The following is a 13,320-nucleotide window of genomic DNA, read 5'->3' as shown; positions in this document are numbered from 1 at the left end:
CAACAGCAGGCTTTTTAAAAAAAGTTTCATTTTAAGGTTGGGTGAACCCCCCCACATCATCTGTGATTGATCTGTGATGGAGATTGGCTGGATTTTCTTCGGTTTGGGTGGTGGTGATGCGAACACCCGTGTGTGGCGATGCCCATGCTCTCTGCTTTGCAGGCTGTGGCTCCTGCGGTGCCTCGCGCAGCTTGTTTGGGCTCCGTGCTGCTCAGACCCGCTCACCAGCCGGCGGGCTGGTGTTGCCGCCATCCACGAGTGCTGCAGATCGGCACGGCAGCAGGTCTGCGGCGTCTTCGGGAAGGAACCGTGGGGGAGTGCAGTGGGGAGGCTGCGGAGCGAGTGCCGGTACTACAGCGGCTGTGTTTGGATTAGTGACTCTGCCGCGTTTCCTGCAGCCCACGCAGGCTCCCGCAGGAGCGGGAGTGTTGCTCTGCAAATTTAGCAGCTACCTTTAAGCAGAGAGCAATTACTTTTTGGGCTGTGGGTAGACTCATCGAGCCTTTCTGCGTGTCTCATACTCATTCCTGGTATGCCGGTGGTGACTATTAGCAAAGCCATTACTTTGGTTGAGCTTTGCTGCAATCAGTTTCTGACTTCAGATCGATACAAGCAGGTTTATTTGAGAGTTGGACTCCAAATGCTGTGCTGCTGCTTTGCCCTGGCTGGCCCTCTGTGAGCCTTGGCCACGGGTCAGTGCCCCTGTGAATCCAGCACCCATGGCTGGGGTGCCAAGCAGCAGTTCGAGCATGAAGCACAAACACCATGGCTCAGTGGCAGAGTACGTGCTAGCTCCCCGATGGCAGGAGCTGTCAAGAAAAATGTCTCCGCTGTCTAGGAGAGAGGAATGTTTCTGGGGAGCAGGTGGTGAAGATGTTTAGCAAATGTCAGCTTGAGACCTTGCCATCCTGTGGGCAGAAGTGACATTGCTGAGAAATGTGTTATCCTGTCAGAAAGCAGCAAAAACTCCACCAGCTACATGTTTACGAGCAAGGCAGGCCTTTGCCAAAAGCGGGTGTTTTTCTACCCCTGAGACTCATGGAGTGAGAGCTCCTCGGAGCAGTGGGAATCCTGCTCCTGCATGGGCGGAGGCTGAAGGCAGGAGCCACCGGCACCAGGCAGACAGGGCATTGCCATCCCTCCTGGGCAAAGGCTGCCAGCCTCTGCTGACCCCTGAGCCACGGCTCCTAACATCTCTTCTGTTTGGTTTTTTTTTTCTCCCTTGGCTCCTCTCTAAGTTTTAGCAAGAAGCAGCCTCTAAGCTTCCCCCTACCTCTGCTCAGGAGCCCGGAGCTGCTCTGCAGGGGTGGTGGGACCATCCCCCCCCCACACACACACTTCTCCTTCTGCACTGAGCAGGGACCGGGCAGGGCGATGCCAGAGGAGCAGCTCCGGCGAGATGCAGGTGCCTCCGACTGATGAGCGAGGCTTGGCCTTGCAACTCGTCTAACTTGGGTGTTGACGGAGCTCGGGCAGCTGGGGCTCAGCGAGTGCTGCCGGCTATCACCGACCCTGACGCATTATCTGTTTTTACCGGAGCGATCGGGCAGCTTGTGCCCTGCTGCAGGCGGAGAGGAAGCCGATGGGCTCCGTCTAGACATTGTCTCAAGTCTTCTCCTGGCTCAACTGAGTTAGTCTTCTATTACTGTTGGGACATAAGCATCTGGCCAAGCCATGCTACTGTATTTCTGAATGCCTTAATCAATCCCCTAGAGCTGTTTAATTCCAAAGTGGCCTTACTCCGTGCAGTGGGCTATTTTGTATGTGAGCAAAAAAGCTTAAGCCGAAAGGTTTCCTGCAGACAGGTGTTAAATGCAGTTTTTCAAAGCTAAAACACCATCTGAAACTTCTCCTTTTAGACCAGTTATGGATGTGATAGCATGACTGGGAGTGGGGAGAGCTGCAGGGACCAAAAGAAACTCATTTGCACAGTGTCCACATGTCAACGTGCGAAGCACATAATTACGTCTGGGCTAATAGCTCCATATGGGAGTACTGTTTGAAAAATTTCTAATTTAATGAAATGGGTAGTAATTGGTTATTAGAAGAGAGTTTAATTGAAATAATTGGCATGGACACTAGTGTGCTAATTTAGTTTGGTATTTATATTGCACAGTCACAGTGTTTGTTCAAGGACAGAGAAATGGGTATTAGGTGGTGCCCGTATTTCTCAGCAAGAAGTTACAGCTGGTCTCAGGAAAGACATTTATTCAAGGAAGCTATTTAGTCACTGTTCTTGAGCTTGGATTTTGAAGATGGATTTGCTTCATTACAGTTTGATGCAATTACACCCACGCTGCTGAGAGTGAAGGCCTCCTCTGACACTTTAGTTCCCACTTTGGATGACTTGAGATTGGTCTTTCTAGCCATCCGGAGCAGCTCCAGCTCCCTGGCACAGGGATGTACCCTTCCTGAGGTGCTCACACACACATGCATGCATGAGTGTGCTCGCCCACATGCCGGCACACAAGCAAGAGTGGGGACGTTCATCTTCTCTTTACACCCCTTCATCCCCGCTTGCCTGAAGTTCCTCGGGACCTGCACACATGGCATCAGTTCCAGCTCAGTAAATCGGCAACGTGAGGTTATCCAATGTGGAGAAGGACTTTATAGTCTCATTTCAGAGGGGAGATCTCTCACGTTGCCATCTCAGAGCTGTCATACAAGGATTGTCATGAACTGGGAGGCTCTGCGGTAGGAGTTAGTAATCTGTCAGGTCACTGGCAGCGGTACATGGTGAAGAGCTGGTGACACAAAGAGCCATTACATCTCATCAGCTTCTTCCAGAGCTGACATTCAACAATTGTTCCTTTTCATCTTTCTCCAAAGTGCTTTTAAAACTTGATATTGCCACTTTGTTTGGATTCTTCCACGCAGTATCTGCACTTAGAACTGCCCAGTGCTGATGGAGAGGTTTATTGCCAGCAGCTATTGTGCTAAAATTGAGAGGAAAAACAATTCATAGTCGGCTTTGGTTAGAGTCTCTAATGGGAGATATTTCTTTCTTGCTAAGAACTTGGAAATGGATTTTAATGCCAGATGCAGTGCTCTGTGGCTAAGAAATATTCACCCTTCTAGGGTTCAGCTGTACAAATACTTCTGCTTGCAGACCTGTGCAAAACATGTTGCACATGTATGAAGCATGGGTGCCTTCCCAATGGCAGGAGTGAAAAAAACCCTACCCAACAAAAGCAAGGGGGAAAAAAAAAAAAAAAAAGAGCAAAGCCCAACTGTCAAAGCCCAGGATTTTCCAAGAGAAGCTAGTGATGCACTTTGCCCCAGGAAGGCATCTGGCTTTGGGTGTAAGGGCAAGGTTTGTTCATCAGGTGAGTGTGCCGATGCGGGTGGCACTATGCCAGGCACTTTGCCCTGCTGGATGAAGCTGGCATCCACACCCCCAGTGATTGATTTGCCATTGTCTGGTGTGTCACCGAGCCCCCGAGGGACTGTGCTGCTTCAGGGGGAGAAGCGGGGGGAACATGGATCAAGCTTTTAGTGGGAGGGAGAAGCCAAAGGAGGGACACTCATCTCTGTTGCAGGGAATCACGAAAGACTGAGATGAAATGCATGTCTAGATGAGTCTCTTGCCATTTCCCAGCATTGTGGGTCCTTTCTCATGCGCTGCTGTGATCTCCATTTGCCTTTTGAAGGAGGGTGATTCAGAGAGGTACAGCAGGTGCTGTGATCCAATGCTGTGTGTGTTAGTGAGTGCGGAAGAGCACTGAGATCTGTTTTGGGGCCCGATGGCTGCTTCTCTTGAGCAGCTTTTGAGAGCTGGAACAATTATCCCACCTTTCAAGGCCTTTTCCCCCCCCTAAGCTGCCCTCTTTCCCACTACCAGATCTTAGGCAGAGAAACGAGTACTGCTGAACCTGCTGGTGCAGATATTAACACAACCATGTTATAATTTAATTGTGATTCCATTAAACACCTTAATGATCAGAGAGTTTCTCACTTGGTTTAATGGACTCTTTTCCAAATGATAAGGCTGCAAGATCAAACACTTGTTATAAATGTCTGTTTAATAAACAATCTTCCTTCCTAAAAGCTTCTGCCTGGCCAGCAGGAATATAAATGGAGAGGGTGGTGTTTGCAGTTCAGTCTTTAAGGAGACACTGTGTAAAAGATTGAAGCCTATTCCTTTTTATTTTTGTTGTGTCTTTATATGAGAGATGAGAAAGGGCCGGGACGTGGTGGTTTTTTTTTTTTTTAAAGTGTGCTTTTTACTGTAAATATATGAGGAAGTTGAGACCCGGCATCTGTGAAATAGCATCTGCTGTCAGACCGACTCCTGGAGTGGATATTCCCTTTCCAACAGATGATTTGGTCATGGGAGTTGAACCAGAAGCTGACAAGCAGATAAGACCAACAGCATGTAATAACCTGACTTAAAATCCTTTTCCATGGCTTTAGTTCAACTTCTTGACCAGGAGTGCTCAGCAGAAGACGGCACAGCTCTTGAACTTATACAGCAGTGCTGATCTCCTCTGGGGGAATTTCAGGTGTTTTGGTTTTGGTTTGGGTTTTGGGGGGGGGGGGGGGGGTTGGTTTGTTTTTTTTTTGTGCAGAAGAGGCTCCTGGAGACTCTTCCATCAGGGACACACTGTTTAATACAGTTATCTGCACACCTTACTCATTTATTTCAGAGTACACTAAGTGGGTAGATACCTGACAGTGTAAAAGCCCTTTGCCATTGCATAACTGCTGTGTTTGAGGCTTTTAGGAACGCGAGGCCTGTTTGTGGTGATGGTTCGGATGGCCCAAGCGTGACACAAGAAACCTTTCTCAGCCTTTTAATGCCTTGGTGCTGACCCCTGCTTTTGGCTGAATGTGAGAACAAAGTGACCCTGTTTGTCAGATCCCTGACAACCCCTGGGCACAGTATGAGCATCACACGTTGCCTGGGTGGCAGGGGCTCCTACCTCACGGCAGAACTTTTAGCTACAGCACACTATTGATTGGTAAGCAAAGTTTTTTTTTTCATTGAGGTTAAAATAAGAAATGTATTTGAAGATCAATGGTCTGGTACAACCCCTTGTTCTAGTCCTGCCTACACACCATGATGAGGCTGTCATAGACTCTATGGAGTTCATGCCTCATTTCTGCAGCACATTGTGAATTTCTCTTTATACGGGCTTGCCATTTTCTCTGTCTTATATAATGTATTACAAAATGAATGGTGACAGAAACAGAAAATGTATGGCAAATGGTACGTAGCATGATCCAGCGACCCTGGAGAGGGAAGAAAATTTTATTACTGTGAGACATAATTGACAAAGCTGATGGAGACCCCAAAGCCTAAGTTTCTCCTTTGAAGGTTCATCTTTAAAAAAAAAAAAAAAAAGTTTTAAGAAGGTTTTTAGGTGCTAAAATTCTCCACAGTTTAAGCAGAAACTCTTAGAAGCATTTAATAAGTAAACACTGCTTTGCAGTTTAACAGAACATTTCATTAGAATTTTAATACTTTAGTAACAAAGTTGCTGCAAAAATGTCATGGATAAAAAGGCTGAGAGTCCTCTAAAACTGCAAAGTAGGAATCACTTTGGCATTTTGAAAGTCTCTGTGAAACTGCTTCCTGGCAAGCTCTGCCAGGGAGCTCAGAGGGGTGTTTTGCAGCAGCGAGCGAGCTGCCTGTGCCTCTCGGCTCATTAATTGCCGTAGTGTGTCTCCATCCAGAGCATCGCTGGCTCCTGAAGGCACTTTGCTGCTGGGTTGGAGATGGCGAGTGCTGGAAGGGCTCGTGAGAGGCACGTGGGGAAGCACAAGGCACCTTTTCAGCTCTTGCTGCCTCTTGCATCCCCTGGGAAGGGCTGGGGCGAGTCCCAGGGGAGCAGGGTGTCCCCTGGGACAATGTGCCACCGGAGCTGGTGCTGAGCGTGCCGCTGCTGTCTGTCCTGCCCTTCACCACTGAGCGAGGATGCTCAGAGCATCCCTCTCCTTTCGGCGGGGCTTGGCTCAGGTACCTGCAGGAGGGCAGTGAGGGGCAAGTCCTGGCCTCAGAGGGGACCTGTGGGGCTGAGGCCCTCAGAAAGGCTGGAGGGAAGTTAGAGAACTGCCAGGGTAATCGTGACACACGACATGGGCTTACTGCCTCCTCCTGACCTACCCCAAGGATCTCTCCTGCCCTGCTGCTCCTGTGGGTAGCACAAGTGGTACCCAGGGGTGTTTACAAGGTGTTTTCAGATTCCCAGGGGGAAATGTAATGCACAGACACTGAAAGTGATGAACATTTATAGTGCAAAGATCATTACGGCTGGGAGGCAACAAATTGCAGCTACTAGCAGCCAGCCAGCCTGCTTGTCCCTAGGAGAGCAGCTGTGCCAGCCCCGAGCCCTGTGTCTGGGGGAGCCCAGGAGCCCCCTGCTTGTCCTGGCTGGGTTTTTTGGGTCCTGCCCTGCCACCTTCTCAGAGCATCGCTGCCTGCCTTCCTGCTCACTGCATTGCTCTGCCTCCCTGTGCAGAGCCGGGGCTGACTCATGCTCTGGAAAGCACTGCCCGTCCCTGCCGGCACAGGCTGCCAGCTCTGCTTGGCTGAGGACCCCGGTGCTGGTCTCACTAAATCCTGGGAAGCGGATAGTGACCCTGTTATGTACTCACCTGGAAAAGTGACTTGGGCATGCCTGATTGCTCTGCCTGGAGACTTTTCATGCTTCCCTTGCAGATATATATTTAGGTTTTACCCAAGGGCTTTTAATTTCCTTGCTGGCTTGAGCAGCTGTGACAGGTATACAGATACCTTCCCTTATTCTTCCAGCACTTTAACCTCTCGTCAGCTTTGTGAAGAAGTAGGAAGAACTTAGGAGTCACTGTAAAGCTTCAGGGTCTCATCGCTCTGCTTGTAAGCATGCAAAATGCACCACAGAGATAGGAAACTTGTCGGAGGTATCATGACTTTGTCGAGGTATTTGTTCAGCAGCTGCTCGGGTCTGCTCTATTTCTTCTTCTCCCTGCGAAGCAGTCCCAAGTTAACAGACTGGGTTTGCAGCTTTCGTGTTCGTTGCTGCTGAGCCACACTTAGAGAGGTAAAAATGGGTTTGCAAAGGCTGCGATGACAGTTCTGGGATTCGGCGTGCGAGGCTCTTGCAGTGCAGTTATATAATGGCTCTCGCCAGCTCTGGGTGTTGGGGAGTTACTGGGCGAAGGGTCCGTCTGCCAGGATAGCCAAGAGAGGGCTTGTTTGTTAATCCCTGGCATCCATCCAGGGCCAGGGTGTAGCCGCAGGGGGAGCAGCCAAGCCCCCCAGCAGCTGGAGCAGCTGGGTGCTGGGGCTGGCATGGGTGCTGCTTGTTGCACCGGGTGGGAGGGGAGCTGCAGGGCATGGCTGCCTGTTCCTGTGCAGTTCCTGAAGTCCTGGGTCCTGTCTTCTAAATGCTAATATTTTGAAATTGTTAACATTTGAAATGTTAATGCAGAGAATTTGGAGGAGAGAAATCAAAGGCTTTTCTAGTATCAGACTCACTGTCCCCCTCCAGGCTTGCAGCCTGCTTGCAAACTCTGTATATATTTTCTTACTTTACATAATTTTTTCATTTCTCTCCATCAGCCTAGCTCTTCAAAGGCTCCCTTCTGTTCCCAGCTCTCTTGCTGCTACTAAATATGCTCTCCTCTGTGCTTTCTAAAGTGTTCCTTCTTTCCTGAAACTCTAGTGCTCCACTTTATTAGAGAAGTCTCCCAAACTCTGCTGAGGAGATGCTGGGCGAGGGAATGAGCTGCTGCCAGGTGCTGCTTGAGTTGTACTGCCTGATTCAGCTGCCAAGACTAAATCGGGGAAGTGAGGGAATAAAGCACAGCCAGTTAATTTCTGCCTGTGTCATGCAAATCTCCCAGGCGCCTTCGAGTGCCTGGTGCAGCATCGGTTGGCCAAAGGTTTCTGCAGCTGTGTGATGGTGTTGGTGAATGTTGGTGTCCCCCACCCCAGGCTCTCTCCTGCTGGGTTTCTTTGGATTGCTGTGGTGCCAGCACCCTCCAGAAGTGCAGCAGGGATGGAGCAGCCCCCCAAGCCCCCCATGGTCCCAGCAGCAGGGAGGTCCTTGGAGGTGACTCCCTCCCAAAGGTGGACATGGCTGCAGTGGTGGCATTGCCTGCAGTAAATGTGCTCCAGTGGAGATTCCTGCATGGAGACAGGGACTCCGGTACGGTCGTGGTGTTGGCAGCAGCCGCTCAGCCCAACTGCTGGCCCAGCCAGCTGCTGCGATGACAGAAATCCCTGCAGTCCATGAACTTTTCCTGAAGTGCTTTTAATGACAGTTTAATATGAACACTTAGTGCTTGCTACAGAGCTTCTCACCCCTGGAACCGAAATGCTTCACTGTGAAGGGTAAGGACCATTATCGCTGTGTTCACAGGGGGGAAATAGCTGGATTTTATTTGTGGGAGTAATTATAACAAGTGGAATTAATCAACTTTTCATATGAATGGTGTTGCTTTTTAAAGACAAATGTCGGGAGAGAGTCCTAGATACAAAGGAGAACTCACAGTGGTCTAGATCCATCTGACGGCTTCTCAGGGAACTCGTCAGTGCCTGTGGTGCAAAGGCATTAACCCTGCCAAGGCAGCGTGTGGAGGGAACAGAAGCCAGTGAAAGTAAATGCAAGACAGGGCACAGTATTGACTTACTCATGCCCTGGATCTTGGTGAGCAGGCGCTGCAGGGAGCTGCTGTTGCCCTAACCCCAGTGTGTATCGCTCCCTCTGCACTTCAAAGCCCCATTGCTTGGGGACACTCTCCCAGCTCCTGAATGCCCTCTGAGTCTTGGCACGCATGGACAAATTCCACTGAAATAATTCCTGTTTCTAGTTTCTTAGCTGGAGGACTCAAAAGAGGCCATAACCTCTTCTAAGCGCCTGCAAAGTCACTGAGGGTTGGGCTTTGTTTCTCTCCTTTTCTGTCCATCCCCCTCTTGTATTTTGGTTCTCTTCAGGCTGCAGGTTTGCCAAGGAAAAGGGCTGGGTTCTTGTGTTGAGCTGGGGGAGAGAGAGGCTTCTTTTGGCTGGGACCTCTTGGTGTGATGGTAATGCATGTGGTGAATAATAACGGCTCTGTGCACCATGGATGCAGGTAGGAGAGACACTGAGATGCTTTCTCGTGTTGCTGCCCCGCTGCATACAACCCATCACTGGTTCTGTTTGTGGAGATGCCAAGATGTGGATTGACCTCAGAGAAAATTGAAGGCCTGGGAAATCCTCCCATTAGCTTTGGCAATCTGCTGCTGAGGGCCTCTGCTGGCAGGCACTGCAGGGGAGGGGAAGGCAGGAGCTGGTCCGTCAGATACAGAGCACTGCAGGCAGACCCCATTTGCAAGTACTTTGAATTGCAAAGTGCTGCCATGGCCTGGCCTGGCCCTAACCTGGCTGGAGCAGTGCTCAGGCAGTGCTTGCCCTGGTTAGGGAGGGGGATCTGCGTCTTTCTTGGGTAGCAGCCTCTGGGAAGCCCCTGGTCACCTGGAGGCACGTCTTTGTGAACAGCAGGTAGGAGTCACCGTCCATCCCTGGTTTTCCCTCAACCCCTTCAGGGAGGAGTTGATCATCTGTGTCTTTTAAACCCTGATTTTCATTGCATAACTCATCACTGTCAGAGAAGGGTCTGCTGGCTTGTCACAGCAGCTAAGTGCTGAGGTCCTGCTCCCATGCCGGTGGCCACGTGCCAGAGAGGACCTTCCTCTCCAGGTTAATGGAAAGAAAATGGAGAGAAGTTTTTAAATTCACCCTGGATCAATGCAAACAGTATTTTCTAAGCAATTTTATTAATAAATACACACATCCTGGCTGTCCAGAGAGGATTCCAAAGCATCTCTTGTATATTCTAATATACCAATACAGGTACTGTCTGTTTGACTTGTAAAAGGAACTCTTATTGATAGTCACAAATAAGGGCAGAAGGACGTGTCTTGTTAGGAAAAGGGTTACTTGGGCCACTCTTGTGCATGACGTGCTGTTGGAGAGAGCAGGCAAGGGGCTCCTGGGGGTCTCAGGGGTCTGTGTGTCCATGCTCCCACCACATCCCTGTGCAGAGGAGGAGCACTGGCACCCCACAGGGATGGAAAGGCTAAGTCCTATGCAAAGGAGGAGGGTGTGGAGCATCAACATTATTTTTGTTGGTGGTTTTTGGTTTTTCTTTTTGACAAATTTGTTATTTCAACTGAAACAAACGGCAGAGGAAAAAATATTCTAGAGAGCAAGCAGAAGCTTAATCTTCTGTGATTTTAACTTCCCATTGGAAAAGAGAACAACTAGTAAAAAGAAAAAAAATACACCTTTACATTTCCTCAAAAATGCTGACCTTTCCAGCCAACTCTGTTGAAAAAAGGATGCTTCTGCTGTTGCTTAAACAATGCTGCTTCATGCGGCTTGGTGCTAGCCTGTCTGCAGGAGCCTCGCAGTGAGGCACGGAGTTGTTTTTGCAGAGCTGTGCGTGAGCCTTGGCAACCTCAAAACATTGGCAGCTTTTGAAAAGCTATTTTGCAGAATGCATAGTGACAATGTAGGGCATTCCCCAGTGACTAAAGGGCAAAACTGGTGCGTGTGCACATCTTGAAAAACACTTCAGCAAATGGCTGGGCCAGAGAGGTTTGTAACGTTTGTCAAAGGATTCGCAGTGCTCTAGAGCCCGCTCAGCCACTAGTATCATGCTATTACATTCGTTGGGGTCTTGAAATATATGGAGTGTTTGTGGTGGTAATGAAATTGCATGGGACCTTGCTTTTCCATGGCGTTATTAAATAAAGGGAGGTCAGGACCGCCCTGCGAAGGCAGCACAAACACAAAGCAGCCTGATGAGGAGCAGCTGGAGGGGCTGTGCAGGGCGCTGCTCCTCGGGAGCTGGGTGATAGCCCAAATGGGAAGGTGATTTTCCTAGGGAAGCTTGCTAGTGGGTCCATAGAACCAGGGGCTTCACTGGAGAGATAATAATGAGCCTTAATGACTTTTCAGCTTGGGTCCCTCGAATTATCACTGTATTTGTATGAGCGCAGCCCCCTGTAAAGCAGCAGCTCTGCTGTGGCTGATAAAGCCTCTCGTGAGAAGCTGACACGGTCATGAGCACAGATGTTTGCTAAAAAAACATGCTCTCCTACACCAGTTACCTTTTGTGAGTTTGGAAGTATCTTTGCATGTTAGATGCCTTTCAGGGTGACTTTTCAAGGTTTTTAGGTATATTAAATTGGCTTTTCTTACAGAAGGCTTTGCACACTAACATGTCTGGGTTATGCCTCAACATAACAGGTTTATTTGCCAGAAGATTATGAAAAAAAACCCCAACCCCTTCCTGTTTCATCAACTAACTATAATGGACCAGGTCATGCGTTATTAATAATAAGTTGAATAGGTGCGTAAAAGGAGTTTTGGCAGTCCGGACTGAGAGCTACTTGGATAAAAGGAGAATATTTGACAATGCAGTTGCTGTGGATTCAATTAAGACTAATGAAAAATCCGTTTCTTTCTGAATCTTATTTTCAGAAATATTATTACCACTGCGACTCCTGCTCAGCAATTCCCAGCATCTCTCCAGCACAGCAGTGGCCTCTGCATAATGCAGACACTGAAATGAGAAATCAGCACTTTGTAATGGGCTCTCCAACTAAAACTAAACATCAGTTTCCTGGCTTATAGTCAGGTGGTTGGCATTCAGTTAGCTGGACAAATATTTCTGGACCAGAGGAATTCTTATTCAAACTTTGATGTTACCAAGGTTGTGTTTTGTTGATTTTCACCCTGAATTCCCTTGGAGTTGCACAAACAAGGAGTTTGATGTATAGCTTACCCATATATACCATGGGTGCAAACAGATGACGTGTCCCTGTAGAGCGGGCTCACTGAGCTGTGCTTCAGGTTACATTTACAGCCGTGGCTCATTCTAGGAACATGCAGTTTCCCAGCAAGAATGAGTGTTCTGGGTCTACTGAGTGATGCATTTTGCCTGTTGCATTATTTGAGCTCAGGGTAAGCATATAGCAGTCACAAGCAGCCATCACGAGCACAGGGGACTTGCAATTAGTCTTAAATGTCTTTTCCTAAGTAATAGTGCTTCCAAAGTTACAGGAAAGTGGCTTTATCCATCGGTGTGATCCTTTACCCTCTGACAGACGGCGACGTGCTCCACCAACAACCCAGCACTCCAGTGCTTTTATTTTTCCTTTTTTCTCCTCAGTGCCCTGGCTGCCCACCTCCCAGCCACGGGGACCAGGGTGCTTTTCCTGCATTGCTGGTGGCTCAGTGACCCAAAGTGCTCTGGGTTGTCTTCGTGCCAAGCTCCTGCTTTCCTCCTCCTTCGACTGCTCTAACTGACACAACAGCACTTGGTGACTGTCTGGGAGGTGGCTTGGAAGGAGAGATGCTGCTGGGGCTGTAGGTCTTTAGGTGAAGTGTGGAACACGTTGCATTGCCTGGGAGAGGAATGTTTTTCTGACACAACTACAGCAAAGGAACTGCTTCAGCAACCCGACATAGGTCTGAGCAGTCTGAGTAGCTCTGTGGGATTATCCAGCCTCGGAGAGGTGCTCCTCGGCATCAGGCGACCTCTTTTCTGCCTTGGAAGGGAAGTGGCTGTTCAAACCGGCAGCCCTGTTTGCAGTTTCTCATGACCCTGCATCGAAACACTCCCCTTTCTCCTGGTTTTCATGTCTTGGTTTGTGTTTAAGTGCTTAACAGAAAGGTGTCTTCATGTAGAGGCTTCCACAGGCAGGAACCGAATTTCTCAAGGGGTTCTTTGATGTGGGTCTTGTCATCTTCTATACAACAAAAGTATGACAGGAGAGTTTCCATTTTCTGTCAAAATTGTCCAGCTCTTCTGCTAATACCTCTTCTATTCAATGCTGCTGCTTGATGGCATTAGTTAGATATTAGTTAGATAGATTATAATTCAGGCATAAATCACTTTTCACATCTAATCTCAATCCTGAAATTAATGTTCTTCTGGAGTTAGGAACACAATACAATGTAGAATTTGCAAATAGCTCCCTAAAAGAGGGCTGATTGCCCCAGTTCCAGTGACTCCTGTTATCTAGGAGGGTTCATCAGGCCAACCCAGAGGGCTAACAGCACTAATTACATCTGGAGCAGTAAGTTGAGGATGAGGCTGAAGCCAACCATGAAGCAGAAAGGAACGACTCTGTTAGAAAATGAATGCATTGAGCTAATGAATCATTTTGAGGCAAAAGGAGAAATTAAGTGTACGCTGAAAGCTGGCACGTTAGTAAATGGGCTGTGGGTTTTTATCCATTTTACATTTCAAAATGCTGAAATAAAGCATGTCTTACGGTGAAATCCCATTAAGAAATAATGCTCCAAGTAGGGAAACAAGGGTTTGGTTAACAGGAAACGGAGA

General features: G+C 48.6%; 1 protein-coding gene across 7 annotated transcripts in view; it reads left to right on the top strand.

The window, feature by feature from the left end:
* KCNT1 (potassium sodium-activated channel subfamily T member 1) overlaps positions 1–13,320 on the top strand; it is a 102,664-nt gene that overhangs the window by 28,039 nt on the left and 61,305 nt on the right. The gene's annotated exons all lie outside the window — the stretch shown is intronic.

This window comes from Falco punctatus, assembly GCF_963210335.1.
Source record: "Falco punctatus genome assembly, chromosome: 9".
Classification (NCBI taxonomy): Eukaryota; Metazoa; Chordata; class Aves; order Falconiformes; family Falconidae; genus Falco; species Falco punctatus.
Note: the sequence above shows the minus strand (reverse complement) of the source record. Positions and strands in the feature narration are given on the sequence as shown.